At 42.4% G+C, this 26,327-nt stretch overlaps 1 protein-coding gene across 3 annotated transcripts in view; it reads left to right on the forward strand.

The window, feature by feature from the left end:
• Positions 1–10,630: 10,630 nt before the first annotated feature.
• The window catches only part of SLC35B3 (solute carrier family 35 member B3), a 39,365-nt gene continuing 23,668 nt past the window's right edge, over positions 10,631–26,327 (forward strand). For 2 of the 3 annotated variants that reach the window (XM_063451740.1, XM_063451742.1), the window contains exon 1: positions 18,084–18,259. The gene's annotated coding sequence lies outside the window, so the exon portion shown is untranslated. Of the gene's footprint in view, positions 10,678–18,083; positions 18,260–26,327 lie in introns of those variants that run through there. The other variant, XM_063451743.1, reaches the window with a different exon arrangement.

The following is a 26,327-nucleotide window of genomic DNA, read 5'->3' on the forward strand; positions in this document are numbered from 1 at the left end:
CCACACAGACAGGCCGCCGCGACCACCCCAGAAGAGGTCTTCAGAGTCCCCAAACCGAAAGGAGCACCACCCACAGCTACGAGGGACGTCATTGTCACCCTACGCAGTGGCAGGGACAAGGCGGCGATAATGGCCTCCCTCCGCGGTAAAACCCCCTACCGCTTCGAGAATATGGATCTCTCGTTCTATGCAGATCTGTCCAATGGCACCCTGGCCTGGAGAAGATCGCTCAAACCGCTCACCTCAGAGCACTGACAGTCCAACGAGGATCGAGTCCAACGAGGATCGAACATCTACACCATCCGAGACATCCAGGACGCTCCGACCATGCTGAATTCCTTGAACCTGCCCCAGGACTCGTTACTCCCAGTAGGACCAGCAGGTACCAATAACAACTCCCCAGCCTGCACCCACTCCTGGAATCCAGAGCGGATTACTCCTTTCGTCCCCCAGCACTCCACCCCTGACGCATATGCCGCAGTCACAACCTAAGACCACAAGCTGCCTACCCGCAGAAGTATCCTGCCGCATACCCTTTTATCTTCGGTCCGGAGGACGGGGCCCCAAGTAAATGCCTGACTTACCCTTGCTACACTATGCAAAAACCGTACGTGCCCCTGCCTGGGATCACAGTAAGCCACCACTGCAGTCACGACGGATGTGACATTTAGAAAGCAAAGAGCTTGGGTTATGTACTGGTGTTTACTTTTAAAGTTAAATTATCATTTTATTTCTCAGTTCTGCCCAATTCTCACAATGTCTGCATCGCACGACTAAACTTCTGTGGGACTTCTGTGGGCTATTAGACCAATGGCTCGAAATCAACCTGTTCATTGACTCTGCCGTGAGGCAACCAGTACCGTAAGCAAAATCTGATGCTCAGCTGTGCCCCACAGAAGAGTTCGGCTATATATATGGAGCCCAGTAGATATTTGCCCTTTTGGTTTTTTTTGTCACAGAGTTGGACTTTACGGACTCTCATTCTCTCACTCTAGCTCGACGAGTCATCAATATATGTAACCCCTAGCTAACATTCACCCTCGCTTGTAATGTTATACATTTTCTCTCCTTACTCCATTTGTGTTCAGATATAACTCCAGTGATTTATAACGTTGTACTGGATATTACCTCGCTGGTTACTTACACTATGATCACTAAACAATCGCCCACTGAGGAGGGCGCGAATAGAAACGCATACACAAGCCAGTTTGAATCCATCTCACTAAACATGTACAGCCACAATGTTAGGCAAATACAGCACACCCATACATAACTACGCTATCCAGTCTAAAGCTGCGCGACTGCTAACTCTCTTGCAAACGCAACACCAAACAACCATAACCTTAAACTCCACCCCTGCGGCAGTAAACATGTCCAACCTAGCCCCCTTTAACACACGCGACATAGACGGCATAGACTGCTACACTACCAGTTCTGTGTTTTTGCTGTCGGCACAACATGTTACCCGCAGCCCCTAGCATATCCCGTAAGTGTTCTCCCTCTGTGAAGGCTGCACACTCAAACCCATAATACCCAAAATATTATAAGCGAACAGGCACCAACCGTCAACATACATTATACAGCCTGGCGGCTTCATTGCATGGCTGTCTCACTTACCTAAACTCTTCTAATGAATAAGCTTAGGGGGCTACCCGTCAATCAGCTAACAAATTGAATGCCTCCAAACACCCCGCCTGTATCACACACGATGCCATCAGTTACTGCAATACTGATACACTAGTACACGAGAATTCGTACACGATACTCACCAGCTAAAACAAGACTATTCTCTTTTTCCTTTTCCCCTTTTTAGTTTCCTTCTCTTAAATCAAAACTAAGCGCTGTACACTTACCCATGCAAAGGTTTAAACTGTCTACATTTTTAGCACACTGTTGAAACGACAGACCCTATTAGATTCTCTCATACAACTAAAAATGTGCTGTATAATTATATGCCACGTTATGTTATCTCTGTTTGACGTATTACTGCTTGTGACACATAAGTTAAGCGATCTCACTGGGTGTCATTTATTGCATTTATTGCACGTGTAATCCAGCATGTTACTCAACGTTAAATAATATTTAGGCAGTCTGATTTCTAGTGATGCTTAAATCTATGTTGCCTGATTTACACAAGCAACACACCAGTATACCTTCCACACTGACACTGTGCAGAGGTGTACTGACAGCGTTCTTGCCATGTCTGACAACATGCTGGCTATAGTACACTACATTCTACACTTAAAGCACAACCAGGCCGTTTTTTTATTCGTAAGCAGCCTATGCCACCAGTTGTATATATTTGAACTCCATGCTCATGATAAACCTCTCAGGTGACTAGGCACAAATTGTTATCGTTAAACCATTTAGTTCGGCACATGTTCTCAAGCACGTTTAAATTGTATCGGCAACACATACAATCTATATATCAGCCACTCTTTTCTAAAGACACTTCACGTAAGCCAATACAAATATTTTACTAGCTACGAACCCACCACCGTTTATAACCAGTCTTATTTTATTTAAAATGTTCATGTTCGTAATAATGTACGTAGCCTCACCCTAGCAACGCACCGGCTCATACTCAATGTTATCCATATACGTTACTTTTTCTTTGTTATACCTAGAAAGCCTTCACAGGCATGACTCCTTAACTTTTCACCATTACCTACCTTATGCACTACCTATTGTTCAGCATACTTCTTGGATTAGATAGAACTGTTAAAACTTAAACTTAAAAAATGTGCATGTACTGCTGCCACCGTTTTCCGTGTACTCAAAGTGTGCGCTGTTGTGGTGCTTGACCTAACAATGTACCTACTTGCACAACAAAAATAAAGAATTAAAAAAAAAAAGAAATGCTAGATTAAACAGACTGCAATAAAGGAAGTTTAAACATTAGATTTCACTTTACAGGAAGTGTTTAGGAAGGCTGTGTAGGTCACAAGTAGGGAGGTGTGACTATTATTAATATTGACATTTATATAGTGCCAGCTTATTCCGCAGTGCTTTACAATAAAAGGGGAATTTACCAAATAAGACAATAACGAAGTGTAGCAGGAACAATATTTAGTTGAGGACCCTACTCAAACAAGCTTACAGTCTAGAGGAGGTGGGTTATAAAGCACAATAGAACTGCAGAAACAAAGTGATTTAACTCATAAATAGCAAAGAATTAAGCAGTGAGACTGCAGGGGGCATGATTTATATAGCAAAACTACTTAATTAAGCTGAAGGTGTTATGGTGACTATAGTGTTCCTTTAAGAAAAGTTTAGATACAGTCTTTTTGGCTTATTGAGAACATTTTACGTAAAATCTCCTTTAATGAGAACGAGGACACTAAATTAAATCTAAAAAGAATATACTTAATATTTACTGTTTTACTTAATTGAATAGGATTACTTTCAGTCTGTACCCTGCAAAGATGCAAACTGAGAGTCTCATTTTGCACCTTTGCAGGGTACAGACTGAAAGTAATCCTTCTATGAGTTCCTGATTGACAAGGTAACACTCTGATACTACACAGTGCCAAAGCTTGCAAGAAGAGTGTACTAGTCTGCACCCGGTGGTGGTACAGGCTATAGTCACTAAATATCACTGGTAACGTTATCTCCCTAGCCCAAGGTAACAAAAGGGGAAGAGGAGTAACGTTAAACAAAACAAATATATAAAATAATAATAATTCAAAAAACCTTCTCCCATCTGGCACCGCCTCACAACACAGCCCCTATCCAACTCTACAAATTCCCATACACACTACATCCACTATATCCCTTACACACTGCACTACACTACAGCTCATATGCACACACAACTCACTACATCCCCTCTACCCACACATTCTATATCCCCTTTTACTACACACAATATTTTCAATTCCATATATTGTATAAAATATGGTTTATCAATAGGTCTTACATTTTTGTGTACAAACTGTTTATCAATGGATAAAAAAAAAAAACAAGCCATTGATGTGCCATTTTACCTTATAAGGTTGCAACTAAACAGTTATGTCATTATGCATCTTACATCATAATAAGCTGAGGGAATACAGCAAGTGCTTGCAGCCTCTGAAGCCAGTCAGTGTTTAGCATAAACATGTACTTGCAACCCTTATTGTTAGAACAAACTGAAGCCTTCAGGATATTATTGGACAATGCTAACATTTAAATGTATTTGTTTTCCAGGCATGCAGTCCATCCAGCAGTACTAAGCATGAACATGGTCTGAAGAAGATGGCAATGTATAAAAGGATAGGGATGAGTAAGATTAGTATGAAATACATTTAATACAGATCCAGGGATAGATTTGTAGCCGATCGCCTAAATATGGGATCAGGAAGGAATTTTTTACTTGGACATATATCAATTGGTATGTCCAAGTTTTTTCGCCTTCCTTTGGTTCACTTTCACTAGACTTGTAGCAAGTTAAAATCTGACAGGATTATTTGCTTAACAAAAAAATTCCGAATGCTTTTTGTATTTTTTGTAACCCCTCACAGTAAAATGTGTATAATGAGTTTAAATATATTTTAAAATTGTTTAAAATATAAATTAGCTTGATACAAATGTATTAAAAGGACACTCTAGTCACCAGAACAACTACAGCTTATTGTATTTGTTCTAGTGAGTATAATCATTACCTGCAATCTTTTCTGCAGTAATCACTGTATTATCAGAGCAAAGGCAGTGTTTACATTACAGTAGATACAAAAGGTGTATAAATATAAAGATATATAGAGATACAAGTAAAGGCGCCACTATCACAAATATGTGGGTTATAATGACCACTTTTTAGTCTCTTGGCTATAATGAATTTGGATTCTCTTACTGGGGGAGTCCATATCCTACTCTCTGCCTCATCTTAGCTGGAAGATCTTTCCTTCCACATCTTATTGTTGAGGTCTCACCAGCTAGCCACAAGTGGGTACAGGAGGCGATCGAGTTGCCCACAGGCTGCTAGTAGTAAAAACAGGTAAATAGAACAATTTATCATTCACTAGCCGCGGTACTAGATGCATTTGTTTTTTTACCATTACAATAAGTGCTTTGCAAATGTCCAAATCCGGTCATATTTACTAAAGCCAATTCCAGTTGGAATTTTGTCATCCCAAATTAATTTGCTACATTTGGCTGGATATATGTGGGTTTAACTTTAAAATCAGTGCATTTAACATCCAGTGTTTAGTAAATAGACCTAAATTTCACTTATTTATTGTTGTTTTGTTTTGCCTGAATCTTGCCATCCAGATTTTAATTTGCTACAATTCAGTGCTGACTATAATCAATTTGTCTACATTTTGCATCGAATTTTAATTCACTACAATTTCGAGGATAGTGAATCTTCCTGTCGATTATGATGTTTTCCCCTTTGTATAAAAGGTTTTTTGTTTCCTTGATTAAAAATAAATGAAAGAAAATGTCTATTCTCTTGTGTCCTTTAGTTGCAAAATAACTACCAGGCTTATTCACTACATATTTAAAAGGATATGATAATCACAATCAGTAAATTTAAGAGGTAATGATCTATGGGGACCATGTTTTGAAATGTTGCACATATTGAGCTTCTGGTTCTGGTGACTCCACCTCCAGCAGCTGCATTGGGGCTTTATTATCTAGCCAGGAGCAAGTGTTCTGTACCGTCTAATATCAATTATGTGCATGTTTCGATGCCCAAAATTGAATTAATTGGCTATCAGCAGACGCTCTCACAATAAACAACTGTTGTAATAGACTTCTGCAGCTCAGCAGAAGCTGGATGTTGTCAGTGGCTACTGTATGACCATGAGTAAAACGATTTTCCCCAGCGGGCAGTAGTGGTTATGAGATTCATAATAAATCTTTCACTTAAAACATATTAAAGGGACACTATAGGGTCAGGAACACAAACATGTATTCCTGACTCTACAGTGTTAAAACCACCATCTGGCTCCCCTAAATATAGTAAAATATTACTTTTATTCAAGTCTGCTGCTGTTTCTCGCTCTGCCCCTGAACTGCCTGCTTGCCTGACATTATCAGAAGTGTTGCTCAAAGCCAATCACAATGCTTTCCCATAGTATTGGCTAAGAATGTCAAGGTAGCAGATTTGGGGCAGAGTAAGCGCAAGCCAAACACAGCCCTTGCCAATCAGCAACTCCTCATAGAAAAACATTGACTCAATGCTGTGACGGACCGCCTGGCACCCGACTGGGTACCTCCGTCAATCGATGCTCCTAGTGCTCACCGAGGGCTCCAAGCACTCCACCAGACACCATAAGCACCGTAGACTCCACGAACTTCTCCAATCACCCAAACATGAGCCAAGACTTCATGAAGGGGTAAAGCATCTCATTTAATGGGAGCCACAGCTGGCCTTTTATGCAAGTCCCTATGCAAGGGAACACCCACGTGGACCTTGTGTGGGACAGGATGACAATTGTTACAAACCAATCAGAGCAGTAATTAAATGTACGACACTCCCACAACAAACATACAATCCCTTCCCTCTGCCTGTGAGATAATTGGATCGGTATTAGGAGGTTATCTACCAAAAGGCAGAAAGACCTAAATTGGTATTTCAGCCAAATTTGCTAATACTAAGTAAAAATTACTTAGTATTAGTAGAATTTGCCCCTACTCACTATACCGCCTGTGGCTGCTCACTGTTAAAAAAACAAACAAAAAAAAAACGTGTGTCCCCCTCCCGAGCAGCACAAGTGGGGGCTTTTAAACTAAAGGGGGGACTTATTGCCCCCTCCCCCCGGCCCCCAAACCTACTGTCCTCCCCCCTGCCCCCACCCCTGAGCGGCGGGGGGGCCTAAATCAGAAAAGGGGGGGGACTTATTGTCCTCCTCTCCCCGGCCCCCACCCCTGAGCGGCAGTTGGGGGCCCTAACTTAGAATAAGGGGGGACCTATTGTCCTCCGCCCGGCCCCCACCCCTGAGCGGCGGGTGGGGGCCTTAAGTAAGAATAAGGGGGGGAACTATTGTCTTCAACCCCGGCCCCCACCCCTGAGCGGTTGGTGGGAGCCCTTAATACCAATAGGGGGGACCTATTGTCCTCCCGCCCCGGCCCCCACACCTAAGCGGCAGGTGGGGGCCCTAAATAAAAATATAACCCCCCCCAGGTGACTAGGGGTCCCCAAACCCTTAGTCACCACTTCGATAAAAGGAATTAACCCCTACCTACCCCCCTCACCCTAAAAATAAAGAGGGGGGACCATTAACTAGGTACCTGTAAAAAAAAAAACCTTACCATTTGATGTCTTCCTTTTTCTAAAATCTTCTTTTTTGAGCCCTAAAAAGGCTAAATAAAAATCCATAATAACCGTTGCACTCTGGGAAAAGAAAACAGCGCAAAAATAAAAAAAATCCATCTTCACCCATGGAGGGCTCCACGCAGACTGAGCTCTGCATGGCGGGGGAAGGCTTATAAAGCCTTGCCCCGCCAGCAGTTAGGCTCAGAGCACTCTGGTTGGTTGGTTTAGGCCATCCAATCAGAGTGCTGACAGGTAAATGTCTCTACATTTACCTGTCACAGCACTCTGATTGGTTAGCTTGAAATCCAGTTCTTTGGAATTTTCCCACGCTGTGTAATTTAACTTATAACAACACTCTGGTTAATTGAAAGTAACCAATCAGAGAGTTATGAGTCAAATTACACAACGTGGGAAAATTCCAAAGAACTCGGGGCATAATTTGCTAATACTAAGTAATCTTTGCTTAGTATTAGTAAATTTGGATGAAAGACCAATTTAGGTCTTTCAGCCTTTTAGTAGCTAGCTCCCTAATACCGTGGGAATTAGGGAGTTATCTACTTATTTATTTCTGTCATACCATTGACTGCCTAAGTAACTTACATTTTATATGAATGTGTGTTACTTGATTGTTGTAAGTGTTGCAAATGCTTACAGCTGAATCCTGGCTATGTTTGTATACTTTTTATTTAAACTTGTATACAGTGTAACATTCTTCATTCTTCCACTGGGTAGGTATATTAGTACTGCGGCAATACTGTGCTTTGGAACTTCGGCACTTCCACACTTCGGCAACTTCAGAACTTCAACACTTCGGAAATTCTGCAATTTTGGAACTTCCGGACTTCGGAACTTCGTCAATTCGGTAATTCAGCCATTCGGACATTTGGAAGTATCCGAATTTCCTGTAATTAGTCCGAATTGACATTCAGAATGAAACGAATTGCACATGTCTAGTAGTTAGGGTTGCCACATTTCTTGGAAAAAAAAAATACTGGCCTTAATAATTTGTATAATTAATCATGTATGCGTGACATCACATGATGTAAATCACAAGGAGTGACATAAGAGAAAATTCTGTAAAATCACCAACAAACTACTCATAGTTTGATTCTGCTGTATAGATGGATTGCTCTCAGTGTCTCCCTGTCTCCCAGTCTCCCAAGTCACCCAGTGTCTCAGTGACCCTATGTATCACAGAGTCAGTGTCCTCATGTCGTCCAGTCCTCTAGTCTCCCAGTGTCTAAGTGTCCCCATTTCTCCCAGGGTCCCTATGTCTCAGTGTATCCCCATGTCACTAGGATACTAGGGGATGCAGTGAGACATGGGGACGCTGAGAGACACTTGGGGACACTGGGAGACATGGGGGCACTTGTGGATACAGACATGGAGACACTAGGAGACATGGGGACACTGAGACATTTGGGGGCACTGGGAGAACTAGGGACACTGAGACACTAGAGACGCAGAGACATGGGGACACAGACACTGGGAGACATGGGGACACAGACATTTGGGGACACTAAGACACTAGGGACACTGAGAGATATGGGAACACAGACACTGAGAGATTAGGGGACACTGGTAGACATGGGGACACTGAGACACTAGGGATACTGGCTGGGAGACATGGGGACATTGACACAAGGACACTGGCTGGGGGACATGGGGACACTGGGAGATATTTGGGGACACTGGGAGACATGGGGACATAGGGAGACATGGGGACACTGAGACACTAGGGACACTGACTGGGAGACATGGGACACTAAGACACTGGCTGGGAGGCATGGGGACACTGTTTTTCTAGTGTCTCCATATCACAGTGTCTCAGTGTCTCCCAGCCAGTGTCTCAGTGTCCCATGTCTGCCAGTCAGTGTCCCTAGTGTCTCAGTGTCTTCCCCATGTTTCCCAGTATCCCTTAGTGTCTCAGTGTCCCCATATGTCCCATTACCCCCATGTCTCCTTTCTGCCTTTACCCCCATCCTTCACTTACCTGAGCTGTAGGCTGTCTCTGCTGTCTGGACTCCCTGTGCTGTGTAGCTGCTCCCCCGCGGATCAGTGAGTAGAGAGAGGCAGGGAGGGAGATGCTGTAACTTCCTACCCCTGCTTCGCTCCACACACAGTGACCCCTATTGGCCGTTGCTGGTAGTGCAGAGTAATGTCTCTGCACGGCCAGGCAGCTTTTAAATACTGGCTGTACCAGCAAAATACCAGTCAAGTGGCAAATCTAAGAGTAGTGTGTTAAAAAAAATAAAGTAAAAAGAAAATAAATCAGCCCCTGTGTTAATCCGGCCCTGCCATAACTCCACCGCCACCATGGGCCACTCAATCCACAATGTTATCAGCAAACCGCTCACCCACACAACGCCATACACTCTGTCTGCCATCTGCCCGGGACAGTGAAAACCGGGATTCATCCGTGAAGAGAACACCTCTCCAAAGTGCCAGAAACCATGGAATGTGAGCATTTGCCCACTCAAGTCGGTTACAACGACGAACTACAGTCAGGTTGAGACCCCGATGAGGACGACGATCGACGAGCATGCAGATGAGCTTCCCTGAGTCGGTTTCTGACAGTTTGTGCAGAAATTCTTTGGTTATGCAAACCAATTGTTGCAGCAGCTGTCCGGGTGGCTGGTCTCAGACGATCCTGGAGGTGAAGATGCTGGATGTGGAGGTCCTGGGCTGGTGTGGTTACACGTGGTCTACGGTTGTGAGGCCGGTTGGATGTCCAAATTCTCTGAAATGCCTTTGGGGACAGCTTATGGTAGAGAAATTAACATTTAATTCATGGGCAACAGCTCTGGTGGACATTCCTGCAGTCAGCATGCAAGTTGCACGCTCCCTCAAAACTTGCGAACATCTTTGGCATTGTGCTGTGTGATAAAACTGCAAATTTTAGAGTGGCCTTTTATTGTGGCCAGCCTAAGGCACACCCATGCAATAATCATGCTGTCTAATCAGCATCTTGATATGCTACACCTGTAAGGTGGATGGATTATCTCGGAAAAGGAGAAGATTTAGACAGATTTAGACAGATTTGTGAGCAATATTTAAGAGAAATAGGCCTTTTGCGTACATAGAAAAAAATCTTAGATATTTGAATTCAAAACAAAAGTGTTGCGTTTAGAATTTTGTTCAGGATAGATAGAGATTTGCTATGCTGCAATTTTACTGTTTTTTTTTGTTTTTTTTTGACACGCCTTTCTAAGCACTTATCTCTGCCCTGGCAATATTTACTGTCAGAACAATCAAGTTTAACAGTTCCTTTTCAACTGGTCTGTGCAGTTTAGAACAATTGAAACAAAGAATGAGGAAATGGAAAAAAAAAAAAAAATCTTGCCGCCAGCAGCTGTTTCTCTTTTTAATGAAATGTCGACGGACAATGCAAAAGAATCTGCTGTAAAAGACAGTCATACACTCTTCAAACTGGACAGGTACTGTTTACATATTCACAATTTGTTAATTCAATAAACTTCAGGAACTAGGTAACATATGATTTATCCAATATTGAACTGAAGTCCAACTATTTGTCTGTGGAAAATTGTAGTCCAGTATTGTTGCATAGTGGTGTCCAGAGAGTTCTTTTGGACTACAATTCCCATAATTTCTTCCAACCTAAAAGCCACATCTAATTATTATGTTATTTTATTATGATTATTGTGTGAAAGTTAAAGGAACACTATAGTCTTGGGAATACAAAATTGTACTTATAACACTAAAGCCCTCTTCCCCCCCCTCTCCCCCCTCCCCAGCCACGAAAGGGTTACTTATTTTACTATAACCTCTCTCTTTAGGAAAGCGTATGGCCTCCCAGAGTAACCTCTACTTCACAAACCTGTCCCTTGCTCTCTCCTAAAGGGCAGCACTTTACTCTCTCTTCCAGCTCTGCTTCACTCCACCTTGTTTGATTGCTATTTCCTATCCTGGTGTGTTTTACACCCCACCTCCTATAGACTGTAAGCTCGTTTGAGCAGGGCCCTCTTCAACCTATCGTTCCTGTACGTTTTTGTAATTGCCTCATTTATTGTTAAATCTCCCCCTTTGATAATTTTGTAAAGCGCTACGGAATATGCTGGTGCTAAATAAATACCAGTAATAATAATAATACTTACCGGATTCTAGCGCTGAAGTCCCTTGGTGCTGGCTTCATCTCCAACGTCAGCATCAAGGGTGAGCGCTTAAGGATCATGCACGACGATGGGTGTATGCGCATTACGCCTTTCTCATAGGAAAGCATTAATCAATGCTTTCAGATGGGGTTTTTCAAGATGCATTTAAGGCGTGAGGACCTCCAGTGTCATTTCACAAAGTTAAACTCCACGAAACAGCAGGAAGTGCCTCTAGTGGCCGTCTGGTAGACAGCCGCTAGAGGCAGTCTGAATCCTGCAATAAACATTGCAGTTTCTCTAAAACTGCACTGTTTTAGTTCGCAGAGTTAAGAGGACAGGGACAATGCACCCAGACCACTTCAGTGAAAAGAAGTGATCTGGATGCCTATAGTGGACCTTTAATATGAATGATATAGCTTTTAGAAGTGGTCCTGGTAGGAATATGCATGCGTAGCATTTCTGCTTGAAACATGCCTAATTGCACCTGCGGCACACGTGACTCAGGCAGCCTAAAGCCAGTTCTGAGCAAAAATTATGCCTGGCATAATGAGTGTAGCGGAGGGCAATAGTAAAACTCCCCGATATCCGCTGGTTACACAGGTACATCCACAGTCAGCGCTGAAAAGTAAGACAAGTTCCCCAATCCTCCCAATAACCGGACGAAACACAGTCTGGGAGTCAACTAACTTGCTTTATTCACAGACTTCCATATTTATGCAGTTCCCCTTGCAAGGGGTTTCTTTACAGATCGTGCAGGGGATTTCTCCCATCAGGCAGCAGGATTATCCCAACAGGCATTGCTGCACGAGAGGGATACTCCCACCAAAATGGACGATTAAGTGGATTATCCCCTCGTGCAGCAAAAACGGCAATTTATACAGAAATCCATATTTTACACAATTTTACTTGCTTTTAGACGAATGACCGTTCGGTAGATAGCTGGGGTCGGCGGGCATATTTAGTGAGAATACCGCTCCGATCCCAGCTAAACTAACCGAACGCCGCACTAAATACATTAAAACATCGAGTTCGGTTTAAAACTACCGAACATCGATGGGGAACAGAATGTGCCGAACGCGGAACTCCCAAACGCTCTGGAAGTCCAGCGGTGTTCGGATCATTGAGTAGCCGTTTTCAGTTCCAGGCTCTCGACGACCGAACACCGCTGCAGAGACAAAGGATCCAAGATGGCCGACCGCCGCATGGTCGGTAGCCGAACGACGGCCACCTAGGAGAGCCCTTAATTACCGATTGCAACATTGTTGCAATCGGTTAATTGGTGCCACACGACTTGTGAGTGGGTGGTCAACCCGGGGAGCCCGCATTCGTATGGCGAATGGCCCGGGTAGCCGTGTTTCGTCGAACGAAAGGTTTTGTATGCTGGCAGCGTACGGCTGCCAGCATGCGAACGGCCATAATACATCACATACACAGTTTAAAATACACAGTACACATTCAGCCTACGGACAACCTTTAGTAACTATAGTCCAGAAGTGGCTAGGTTTGCCACAATGAGCTTCTCTTTTGCAGACAGCCATGCAAGGGGAAGCATGTATCTGCCTCCCTCTTCTTTTATTTAAGCCCCACGCCATCTCTTAATAAAAAAAGTCAACTCTCCCTCTGTCTGCAGGTTGCTCATCTGTGAGATTCTTTTGACTGATGGATTGTGGGCAAATTCATTTAGCAACTGAATAGAATTTTGCCTAAGCTCCACTTATAGAAAATATTTGCCCACTGAAATTTTCTGTTTTTCAGCACCTAAAAAGACCAAATTAAAATCCATTATAACCAAGGCAACTAATGAAAATTCCCAAAGCTTTGGATTTGCAAAATAAACACAAACATAATCATAGTGGGGAAAGCGCTTGTAAAGGCTTTCCCACACTATGTCAGCTATTACATTTCATTGGAAAATTGCACTCTCGCTAGTAAGCCAACCAATTAGAGAGCTCTGACTGCCAAGACTCACTTCTCCTGTTTATTTTATCAAATAGCTCTCACCTGCTGCCCACGGGAGGGGGAAGAGAGTTAAACTGTGACTTGCCAACCCCCTGTCATTTATTTTAAAGTCCCCCAGCCAGTCCTCCTCTACGTGACAACCCTCTGGGAGCCCAATAGCAAATAAGAAACTCTGTTGCAACAGAACGGCACTCCTTTACAATAACAACACTCAGGTCACCTGGAGGAGAGAATAGGTCCCTCATAGGTCAGTGGTGGCACAGGGACCTTTAATAGGAACAAGGTACAAGGCAATGGTATCCCAGAGGGAGCAGACTAGAGGTAAGCACTCATATAGCCGTAGCAGGCAGTGAGAAAGTGAGGTCTGGAGGAAAGCTGAAGGCAGGAACCGGGAAATCAATAACTGGAGAGCAGGTCAGGAAACATGAAAATCTCTGGGAGAATACAGACATCAGGAATCAGGAACAAGTAGCATTGAACAACCAAGCACTGTCTGGGGGCGCACTTGCATTAAATAGACTGACAAAGTCACGTGACCAGCACCCTCCCACGTAGGCAGAGCACTGGGAGCTATATATTGCGCCATCTTGGCTACATACCTGTCCCTACACTGCCTCCTTCACCTTGCCCACAGTCCCTCCTTCTCCTCCCTGCATACTGACATGGAGTCCCCATGGCAGGTGCCATCTTGCTGACCCTCACACCAACAACGAGGAGACATGAAGCACTGTAGCCACCACAGATTGCCATATCAAGTGAGCCCAGAAACTGGCACTCCTTGACACGCTGAGATCTGAGGTCTATCTACTTAAAGGGACACTCCAGGCAACCAGACCACTTCTGCCCATTGGAGTGGTCTGGGTGCCAACTCCCACTACCCTTAACCCTGCAAGTGTAAATATTGCAGTTTTCATAAACTGCAATATTTACCTTGCAGGGTTAATTCCTCCTCTAATGGCTGCTAGAGGGCACTTCCGGGTTTATAGCACAGATCTGTGCTATAGCATCGCTGGGTGTCCTCACGCTATGTGAGAACCTCCAGCGCCGCTGAAATCTCCAAGGGAAAACATTGAAAGCATTTTCAATGCTTTCCTATGGAGAGGATTAATGCGCGTCTCCCCCGTCGCCGGCCGCGCATGCGCAATAGGTCTCCCACGCCAGATGACGTCGGCGGGGGAGGAGCATGGGCGGACCCTGAACCAGCGCCGAGGGACATCGGCGCTGGATACAGGTAAGTCACTGAAAGGGTTTTAACCCCTTCAGCAACCTGGGATGGGGGGTGGGAGGGAGAAGGGACCTGCAGTGCCAGGAAAACAGTTTGTTTTCCTGGCACTGGAGAGTCCATTTAAATGTTCCTGCAGTCTTATTTACACTGAACAAAATTATAAACGCAACAATTTTGTTTTGCCCCCATTGTTCATGAGTTGAACTCAAAGGCCTATGTACACAAAAGGCCTATTTTACTCAAATATTGTTCACAAATCTGTCTAAATCTGTGTTAGTGAGCCTGTCTCCTTTGCCGAGATAATCTATCCACCTCACAGGTGTGGCATATCAAGATGCTGATTAGACAGCATGATTATTGCACAGGTGTGCCTTAGGCTGGCCAATCATCTCCAAATGAAAAAAATATTTATAGTTAATACCATAGGGACAAAGAAATTGGGGGAAGAGGTGGTAGAGAACTCACTAGAGAGCTGGAAAATAAGGCATATCTCCCTTATGTAGGGTAGCAATGTATGGTGATGGAGCTCTTCCTGGATATCTCTTCAAATGGAATATCAGCATATCTCCACAAATAGTGGTGTCAAGATGTGGCAGCTAGATCTCCAAAATAAGTTCCTGTAATCTGGAAAGAGCGAGATACAGTGCAGAACACAAACATGGATGAAAACAATGTAATTTAAAAATCCTATGCGTTTCGTCCAGCTGGACATTTTCAGAGATGTGTCTGTAGAATAGCCATGTTTACCTTTGAGGGTTAAAACGCCTTAAGTTGCTGTAAGGAAGACCGTCTCTAGAGGAGGTTCCTCTGCTATAACGGAATTAAACTCAGTTACAGATTTTGATTTGATTAGCATAGCGCAAGTTTTGCTGTGCATGCGCTCTAGCCTCCCAGTGCTTCCCTATGGGGGGGGGGGGACCACTGGATTGGCTAACATCATCAACATTCATGCTTACAGCCAAAGAGGTGGCGCGGCAGCAAGGAGAGCAGTGTGGCAAAGGCTAAAAGTTAAGTAATATTCTCCTTTCAAACACTCACATGGGGGGTTTGTATTCCTAACACTATAGTGCTACTATAAATCATTGGCCAGTGGCTCCCAGCATAGAAAATTGTTCCTCTACAGGCTAGCAAACTTTCCTGGAGTATATAAATGAGGGTGAGTGAGGTTTTGTGGGGAAAAAAATTAGCAATGAAATATAAACAAAAGTAGCTAAACATGTATACATGATTCTGGGAGTGTGGCATGGGGAAAGGGATTCTAGTGACATTGTGAGAACTATTCTGTGGAAGGAAAGAGGTAAATGACATTTTAAAGATTTACTGACAGAAGGAGGAGAAAAGCACCCTTGAAATCACACTCACTGACGATCAGAGCTATTCACTGAAATGAGAAATAAAAGTGAGATTTCAAGTTTAAAGGGGCACTACAGTCACCAAAACAACTTCAGCTTAATGAAGCAGTCTTTGTGTATAGACTATGCCTCTGGTGTTTCAGTGCTCAATACTCTGCCATTTAGGAGTTAATCCACTCACATGCCCTGGCTGTGACTGACACAGCCTGCATGAAAACAAAATGGTTTCACTTCTAAACAGATGTAACTTAATTGAAAAGTTTGTATCTCCTGCTCTGTAAATTGAACTTTAATTACATACAGGAGGCTCCTGCAGGGTCTAGCAAGCTATTAACAGGGCAGGAGATAAGGAACTCTAAATGAAACAGAATTTGTAATAAAGAAAGTGTTAACATTAGATGATTCTTTACAGGAAGTATTTAGGAAGGCTGTGCAAGCCACATGCAGAGAAGTGTGACTGGGCTGCATAAGCAATGTGATTTAACTCCTAAATGGCAAATAATTGAGCAGTGAGACTACAGGGACATGAACTAATAACCAAAACTGCTTCAGTAAGCTAAAGTTGTTTTGGTGACTATAGTGTCCCTGTAAGACCAGATTAGCCAAACTAGAAGCATAGTTAACTTAAGGAATGTTACCAGCTCAACTATTTTGACCTTACATTTGAAATTCATTTTAATTTCTCACGTCAGTGAATAATTCTGTATTTATTCAAGAGTGTGAGAGAAACCGAAATATGGATACAGTATATTTACCTATAGCAACCTTATTATATAGTGTCTTACATATTAAAATCTATCCAGTACACTGTTGAAAGCCAGATTCCGCTATTGTGCGTTGTAAGCAAATTGAAGTTCCTCATTATAAAAGCATTAAATTCTAATTTACAAATAATGGTCATTTATTTGCTCTGAATAAAAAAAAAAATGAAGTTTGATTGCCTTAGCTGTAAGCTGTACGCACACAATGCACATTATTTTAAGAGTTTCATATAGCGTAATTTACACTGTTTATATTGTCCTTCACACTAAGTGTATTAAAACAGATTGGAGATTCAGAAAAAATAGTATTTCACTGCTATCATTTTTGTGTTCTCTGCAAATTATTTATTTTTGAGTACAGCATGTATTGTATATTAAAGCGGCACTGTCATGCCGAACTTACCTTTCCTCAATCTCTTCCTCTTCTCCCCCTCTTCTTTTCTTCCTGTCTTCTTTAGTTTTCTTCAAAATCATAAGACAAAGTAGGGATTCTTTGCCTTATGGAGGTTTCCTCCGCTTGACCAGCTTTGACCAGTGGAGGAGCAAAGTGTGCTTCATTTCCGCTGGTCAGAGCAATTTTCCCATAATTCTTACCTTTCCTCTGTGATCTCGCGATGCTTCCTGTAATTTTAGACGAAACTGCCGAATTGCATTCTAACTGAATTAGAACAGGATGGGGGCCGGGGGGCTTCAAAATTTCTAATGTAAGCCCGGATGAGAATATTCTGAGATCTTCCAGGCTACCTTCCTATACCAAAATAAAAGTGGTGTAATTAAAAGTTGAATTTGTTTACTTAGTCTCGATAACGTACCCAGTGCAGAAGGTATGGTAACATTGTGACTGCTGGAACCACCAACCTGGGGTTGGCAGGAACACTGTACACAATTTAATGACGTTCTACTATTGTGGCTTTTTTTTATAGTTTTCGCTGCAACAATGCATTATATTGTATACAGTATATATCAGTCTGTAATGGTTGCTTGGACTGTTCCTACAACAATAAGAATTTATCAGTAAATCGATTTGGAGCTATTCTTCTTAAAAGTTGCTTTTGCTGCTTAGAAATTATAATCAAAATATTGAAGATGTAGTTATAATGCACACGTTTTTTTCCCATCAATAGAAAGCACATTCGAACTATAAACATCTAAACCACACATTTTAATTACCTATATTATTTTATATTACCACCTACCTATAATAAACTGTATAACCCAATTCCCTGTAAAGCTAGGCCGTGTGATAATCAGCCAGCTTGGAATCATTACGAGACATTATTGATTCCATATCATTGATACAATGTGTTCTAAAACAAACAAATCCTGTGCAGACACCTAGCCTCCACGTGCATAGTTATAGCTCCTCCCACTCTCCCATTCCCGCCACGCCCCCTTTCTTGCTTCGAACCTTGGGATGCACTCACGTAACGCGGCATGACGTCACGAAGGCGGAAGCGGCCGTTGTCACTGTGTATCCAATACAGGTCCCTGTCATTCTCACCGGGCCGGGCCCAGCCGCTGCTCTTCATCACCGGCAGCGGGGACTGCTGACCGATGGCTTCCACAGGCTGCGTGGGCAGCGGGCGGGAGTAACTAGCTGCTGCTGACAGGTGATTAGAGGGTGCTTGCTGAGATCCGGCCAGCTCACCCTGCCATCTCCCCTCCTATAGGGCTCCATACAGCGACTAACCCGACTGGTCTGGATATCTGCACAGGGAAAGGGCGGAATTTATATTGTACTTAGCTATTTTATTTACTAATTATGCATGCAGTGGGTGGGTTTTTTGTTTTTTTGTCCCCCTCCCCAAGGGTTGGTACAGGGTTACCTGTATGATTGCTCTGTAGTTGACTTTGTGTTTACATTATTTGATTTTTGAAAATGTTGATTAATCCAATTCATTACTCCTATGCTTGTAATTTATAGAGATCATCCTCAAACTTAAAAAGGAAAATGATCAGAGTGCATGTTACCAATGGTTTCCTATCATGCATGTAAACACATATTTAAAGGAACATGCTAACATTAAACGTATATATTTAAAGGAACAGTATAGAATTAAGAATACAAAGCTGTATTCCTAACACTGTATGATTCTCCTCCCCCCCCCCCCCCCCCCTCCTTGATGATGTTAAGGGTTAAAATACAGCTTTTTCTTTTACCTGATTCCAATGCTGATGTCAGTCGGAGCTGGGTCGGATCCTCCACTGACGTCAGCCAATTGGGGGGGTTAACTAGTGTGTGTGTGTGTGTGTGTTATTACTTCCTCATAGGTAAGCATTGATTCCGTGTTTTTTTTTATGGAAGTTTTCAACATGCTGGACGTCCAGTGTCGTTGCACGGAGTCAAAATCTGCGGGCTGATGACTCCCCCTCCCAATTTAACAAAAACGAATGCAGACCATTAGATCTCTCTTAGATTAGTAGTTCAGTTTGAGAGAGAATAAGTTTCAGAAAGCGGGAGGACATCCAGTCTGAGATGGAAGAAAAGCAAGCAGTGACACATTGCAGGATGGCAAGGGAGAGGTCCAGGTAGAAGAGATATACCTGGGTGTCATCAGCGTACAGGTGGTAGTGGAGTCCAAAAAAGGCAATAAGTTTGCCAAGAGAGGCAGTATAAAGAGAAAATAGAAGGGGACCAAGGACAGAGCCTTGGTGGACTCCAACCGAGACAGGACAAGGGGAGGAGGCATCCTTGGAAAAGGAGACACTGAATGAGTGTTGGGAGAGATAAGAGGGAAACCACGAGAGGACAGTGTCACATAGACCGAGTGATTGAAGAGTTTGAAGAAGGAGAGCATGATCAATGGTGTCAAAGGCGGCAGAGAGGTCAAGAAGTATTAGTATGGAGTAGTAGTGGCCTTTGGATTTAACTGCGATTAGCTCGTTAGTAACTTTGATAAAGCAGTCTCAGTAGAGTGGAGAGGGCGGAAGCCAGACTGAAGAGGGTAAAGGAGAGAGTTGGAATTGAGGAAGCGAGACACACGGGTAAAGACAAGTCTTTCCAGAAGCTTTGAGGAAAAAGGGAGCAGGGATATGGGACTATCGTTAAAGGGGGAGGACGGGTCAAGAGATGTTGTTTTTTTTTTTTTTCAGGATAGGTACTACAGTGGCATGTTTAATGTCAGCAGGGAAATTGCCAGAAGAGAGAGAGCAGTTGAAGATGTGTGTTAAAGGGAAACTCCAGTGCCAGGAAAATGCATGCGCATTACGTCTCCCCATAGGAAAGCATTGAAAAATAATTTCAATGCTTTCCTATGGGGTTTTGAGCGATGCTGGAGGTCCTCACACAGCGTGAGGACGTCCAGCGACGCTCTAGCACAGGTTTCCTGTGCTAGAACCCAGGAAGTGACCTCTAGTGGCTGTCTAATAGACAGCCACTAGAGGTGGAGTTAACCCTGCAATGTAATTATTGCAGTTTATAAAAAACTGCAATAATTACACTTGCAGGGTTAATAGTGGGAGTTGGCACCCAGACCACTCCAATGAGCAGAAGTGGTCTGGGTGCCTAGAGTGTCCCTTTAACGAAGGCACAAGACAGGGGGAGAGAGATCTGATGAGGTGAGACGGGATAAGATCGAGCGGGCAAGTGGTGGGGCGGGAGGAAAGGAGAAGCGCAGCCACCTGTTGTTCAGTAGCTAGGGAAAAAGTATAAAGGGTAGGAAAGACATGATTTACGTGTGGTTGAGAAAGAAAACGGCAAGGTGGGGAGAATTCTTTCCTTAGCTATTCAATTTTGTCGATAAAGTAGCATGCAAAGCTATTGGCTGTAAAGTGTAGTTTGGGGGGTGGTCACAGCAGGGCTAAGAAGAGAATTAAAGGTGTCAAAGAGATGCCTGGGATTGCGGGAGCATGAACTAATGAGAGAGGAAAAGTATGACTGTTTGGCGAGGGCAAGGGCTGCGCTGTATGAACACAATATGAATCTATAACTGAGAAAGTCTGACTGGGTGCAAGACTAACCAAGGAGCGTTCAGCATAACGGGAGCAACTTTGCAGGTAGCGTGTTGATTTAGTATGCCATGGTTGGGGGTGTATCCTCCTCAAGGTGCTTGTTTGGAGCGGAGCTGCAGTGTTCAAGGCAGGTGAGGGTAGTGTTATTTGTTTAGATGGCCAGTGAGGGACAGGAGAGGAAAGGGATGGATAGCAGTTGTGAATCAATATCAGCTGACAGCTGCTGGAGGTCAATAGAATTAAGGTTCCTCCTTGAGAGGTGTTGGGCTGAGGTTGTTGGGTGAGGGGGTACTCGAGAGCAAATGATAAGAGGTGGTGATCAGAGACAGGTGGTGATCACAGACAGGAAACGGAGTGTTGCAGATATTAGATACTGTACATGCTTATGAGAAAATGAGGTCGAGGGTATTGCCAGCTACATGGGTGGGAGAATTAGCCCACTGCAATAGCCCGAGGGAGGAAGTAATTGAAAGTTGTTTAGAGGCTGCTGAGGTCAAAGGTCGGTTAATGGGAATATTGGAATGGGAATATAGTCCCCAAGAATTAGGGATGGAATTTTAGAAGAGGAAGTAGGTTAGCCAGGCAGCAAAGTGGTTAAGGAAGAGGAGAGGGAAACCAGGGGGACGATACATAACGGCAATGTTAGCAGAGAAGGGTTTGAAAATGCGAATTGAATGAATTTCAAATTGTGGAAAAGAGAGGGAAGGGGGTGGGCAGAGTTTTAAAGGAGCAGTGGGGTGAAAGCAGAAAATCTACACCGCCACATTTACTCTCAGCTTGTCTTGGGTTGTGGGTAAAGTGAAGACCACCAGAGCATAGTGAGACAGGGGCAGCAGTATTAGAGGGAGAGAACCATTTTTCTGTTAGTGCAAGTAGGTTTATTGAGTGTGAGATAAATAGGTCTTGGATTGAAGTTGATTTAACGGTGCTGCACACAGAGCGTGCATTCCAGAGGGCAGCTTTAAAGGAGGCATTATAGCGAGAGTTACATGGAATGGATATTAGATTGTTGTGGTTTCTGGTGTTAGTACCAGGTGGCTTAGTAGATGAGGGACCAGGGTTTGGGGAGACATCACCAGCTGCTAGGAGCAGTAGGATTGAAAGGAGGAGAAGGTGGGAGTAAGATTTAAATGTTGGGGACGAAAGCTTGTATTTAAGGGATTTAGGAGGGGTTTGTGGAGAAAGGACGGATAAATATTAGTAAAGTGCATGTGAAGAATACAGAGATGAGGGAAGCAGAGAGTGAGCAATGAAGATGGTGTCAAGAGGAACAGGTAAGTAAAAGGATAGAGATTTTAATAATGAGGGAAGTTTAAAAATAGAAGTGAGAACATTACTAGGAGAATAGGTGCGGTGTTTTTAAGATGTGGATAATTGAGCTGTGAGAATTGTAGGTGAGGTTAGGTGGGTTAAGGGTTAAAAAGGTATTGTGTGAGTTTAGCTATTTTAGGTGTGGAGAGCTTGGTGGATATGATCGGTTTGTCAGGAAAGCCAGGTAATTTGAGCTATCTATAAATGTAATGAGTACCCTGGGGAGAGACATGATCATCCAGCAATGCTAACTCTGCTTAGGGCAAATCCTGCAGGGTTGGATGCTGAGAGTCCTGGGTGTAGCTGTTTCAATGCTATATTTGGCCCAGGCTATAAGAAAGAATCTAGGGTTAGATAAGACAGATTGTGGATGGGGAATCATTGAGGTGTTAAAAACAAAATCAAGGAAAAAGCAGTTGAAAGGGAATTTAAATTTAAGGATTTGAGATCAGATAGGTAAAAGTCATAAATAGGGAACATCATAAATTAACAAGGCTTAGCGTGGAAGAAGTAACACTAGCAAAACAAACGTTTAGCTAAACAAGAGTTTACCCCTTATGGACGCAGCTTCAAAAACTAGACTTACCCTTAAGGACACAAGCATTTTTTGCATTTTTTGCTGTTTGTGTTCAACCTCTGTTTGCATTTTTCTTATTTATTACACCAACACATGTTATATATCGTTTTTTAAAGGACAAAAAGGGCTTTAATCTGATGTGACATATACATATATAAATTCTTATTTATTATTAAAAAAAATACAAAAAAATGAAGAAAAAAAATGAAATTGTTTTTTTTCACAGTTTAGGCAATAATAACGTGTGTATAATAAGTGCAGCTTAAGGAAAGTAATTTAAAAAATATTCAATTAGTTGTTCTGATTTTCAGAGTACATAATATGTCTAGGATTTCAGCTTATTTTGAAAGTTACAGGTCACAAAATATTAGGAGTAAAAACTTTTTTTAATGTGGAGCAATTTTAGAATTTGGCATGTTTGTCTTGTAAGCTTAAAAGCCATCACAGAAAGCAAAATTGCTGCACAAAAGTATATATTTATATAAAGCACACATCACAGGCTATTTACCAAAGGGTATTCTGACACTTTTTACGTAGCCATTTCGCTGCCAATCTCTGCTAAATCGTGTAGTAAAATTGTGTTTTTTTCAGATTTCTAACATACACACATAAAACAAGGATTTTTAATGTGTATTTCATAAAGTTGATATATACTACTGCTGTAGAAAACCCCATATTGTTTTCAGCCATATCAACAGAGTAAAATGATACCCCCAATCTGTGTCCTTGCCACTATCCTGTGAAGTTATAGTGCCATAAAAGAGACCTGACCATTTCAGTTTTCACAGTGATAATTTTGATAGATGAATTTGATGGAGCAAGTCTCATTTTGGGGCATTGTAGCAGTTTAACTGTTGAATTTATCCCTCAATGACCTACCATTGGTGAAAGTAGACACTACAGTGTATCTCATATGGTATATATTGTGCCTTAGCGTGATGCCATTTTTTCACCAGTTTATGTCAAACTTTGTGGTAAAATATTTTTTTTTGCATTTTTTACATACACATTAAATTTTTTGGGGTCATTTTTCAAGTCTGGTATGTGCCACTGTGATCAAAACCCCATAATTATGCTCAGCAAACTCTTCTGAATAAAACAATACCCCCAATGTATGTATTTGACACTATCCTGTGAAGCTACAGTGCCTTAAACGAGTCCTGACCATTACAGTTTTTACAATTAGAATTTTGATAAATGGATTTGGTGTGTCTATATCACATTTTAGGTCATTGTAGCAGATTGACAGTTAAAATTACTCCATAAATGCATACCATTTGTGAAAGTAGACACCACGGGCTATGTCATATGGTATATTTTGAGCTTTATTATACAGTTATGTTAGCACCAATTACTTTCAAATGTTATCATATTGTTTTATTTTTGCATTTTTATACACACATGTTGTATTTTAGTAGTTAATTTCGGAAACTTGATATATGTTACTGTAAATTAAATCACGAAATTATTCTCAGCTATATTTCCTGAGTACAAAATTACCCCCTTTGTACACCTTAGCCAGGTTTTTGTGAAAAAATACAGGGCTAAAATCATACCCGGCCCATTACAGGTTTTTTTAAATGGCATATTGACGAATGGTCATTGTTTCATTTTGGGGCATTTTAGTCGCTCATATATTTAAATAACGCCATCAATGCATAGCATTTACAAAAGTGGACAACATGGGGACCCTCATATAAAATATTAGAAGCTTTATTGAAGTGACATTTTGTTACCATTTTGTTTCAAAGTTTGTGGTATTCATTTTTATTTTAACATTTTTACATACACCTAGTATTTCTGATGATTATTTTTTAAATATCCTGTTTCCCACTGTCATAAAATTATCTTAGCTGTACTCAGCAACATCTTCTCAGTACAAATATACCCCATATGCATATCTTTGGAAAGTAGCGATCTTAATATTAATCTAAATCTCTAATCCCAAACCAAGCCCTAATTCTAAACCAAATCCTAATCCCAAATCTAACCCTCAATCTAATAATAAACCATTATCACAATCCTAACCCATAACGTAATCCCACGTGTAACCTTAATTATAACCTTAAACCTAATCTCAATCCTACCTTTAGCAATAGTGTTAACATGATTCCCCCTGCTGGTGTCAGCCGAGGAATTCCATTGCTATATTCAGCAAGGGATGCCCGTGCTGACCCTAATCCTAATCTGAACCATAATCTGAATCCTAATCTGAAACATAATCCCAATACTACAATTAATTATAAACCTAATCTCAAACATAAACTTAATAATAAACCCAGTAATAAACCTGATAATAAATCTAGTATTTATGCTAAACCGAATAATAATCCTTAATTGTAATCCTTAATTTAATCTTAATCCCAAAGGTTTCCCTCTACTAATATCAGTGCTGATATTAGTAAAGGGATTTTAAACTAAAACACAGTGGTATGTTGCTGCCATCTACTGGCTATTTTCAGTATTGCAGTCTCCCATCTCTTACATTGAAGACATTATTCCCAATGCAATGCGATCTGTGCTGGGCAACTAAAAATGCCCAGCACTGATCAGAATGGCATTTGGGCATATAGGGTGATCCTACAGGGTTTGTTCAGACCCTGGGGGTCTCCCAAGCACCAGATCACTTGAGAGAATGACTGTAGCTGAGCTTGATCGCTCAGCTGCAGCGTTCTTTGTGGATTTAAATGGCTACATGCAATGCTAACTTTCAGCACTGCATGCAGCTCATCAAAAAGTCTGGGGCCACTAAAAATGGCCCCAACTGACAGAGGGGACCCCCAGGTTTCTAATGATACCTGGGTTTCCTCGTGTGAGCAGGGATTTAACCCTGCTCACACTACATTGCTGTCTATGGGGATTTAAATCCCCATTAAAAGAGCTGCTTGCCGACCTCACTTTGAGCTCTGCACGCAGCTCATCAAAATACCTGGGGCCACTAAAAATGGCCCCAGCTGACAGAGGGGACACCCAGGTTTCTAATGATACCTGGGTTTCCTAGTGTGAGCAGGGATTTAATCCTGCTCACACTGCATTGTGCTCTATGGGGATTTAAATCCCCATTTAAACAGCTGCATGCCGATCTCATTTTGAGCTCTGCATGCAGCTCATCAAAAAACCTGGGGCCACTAAAAATGGCCCCAACTGACAGAGGGAACCCCCAGGTTTCTAATGATACCTGGGTTTCTTGGTGTGAGCAGGGATTTAACCCTGCTTACACCACAATCTAGATATAGGCATTTAAATGCCTATTTAAGCAGATACATGCCGCGCTGACTTCCAGCACTGCATGTAACTCATCAAAAAGGCTGGGGTCACTAAAAATGTCCCCAGCTGATAGAGGGGAGCCCCAGGTTTCCATTGATACCTGGAACTCCCTTGTGTTAGCAGGGATTTAACCCTGATCACACAAAATTGTAATAGTGGGGATTTAAATCCCCATTTAAATGCTTGTTTGCAGCGCTCACTTTGAGCTCTGCAAACAGAGCATCAGTCAGTCTGGGGACACTAATTCTGGCCCCAGGTGAGAGAGGGGAGCCCCAGGAATCAAATGATACCTGGGGCTCATAGTTACCAGCAAGGTAATAGACCCTGCTGGAAAAATACTGCATGACGGAAATGTTCTGTCATGCGTCCTTAAGGGTAGGACCAGCATGACGGAAAATTTCCGTCATGCGTCCTTAAGGGGTTAAGGATGTAGGGTGCAATAGTCATCAATTAAGCAGTAATACTGTGGGGATGGAGATAGATAGGAATACAATTTAAAACAGAAATAGGAAAAACAAGAAGTTCAGGTATTCTCAAGATGATCATCTAGAAATGCTACCTCTGCTTAGGGC

Source organism: Pelobates fuscus, chromosome 4 (genome assembly GCF_036172605.1).
Source record: "Pelobates fuscus isolate aPelFus1 chromosome 4, aPelFus1.pri, whole genome shotgun sequence".
Taxonomy (NCBI): domain Eukaryota; kingdom Metazoa; phylum Chordata; class Amphibia; order Anura; family Pelobatidae; genus Pelobates; species Pelobates fuscus.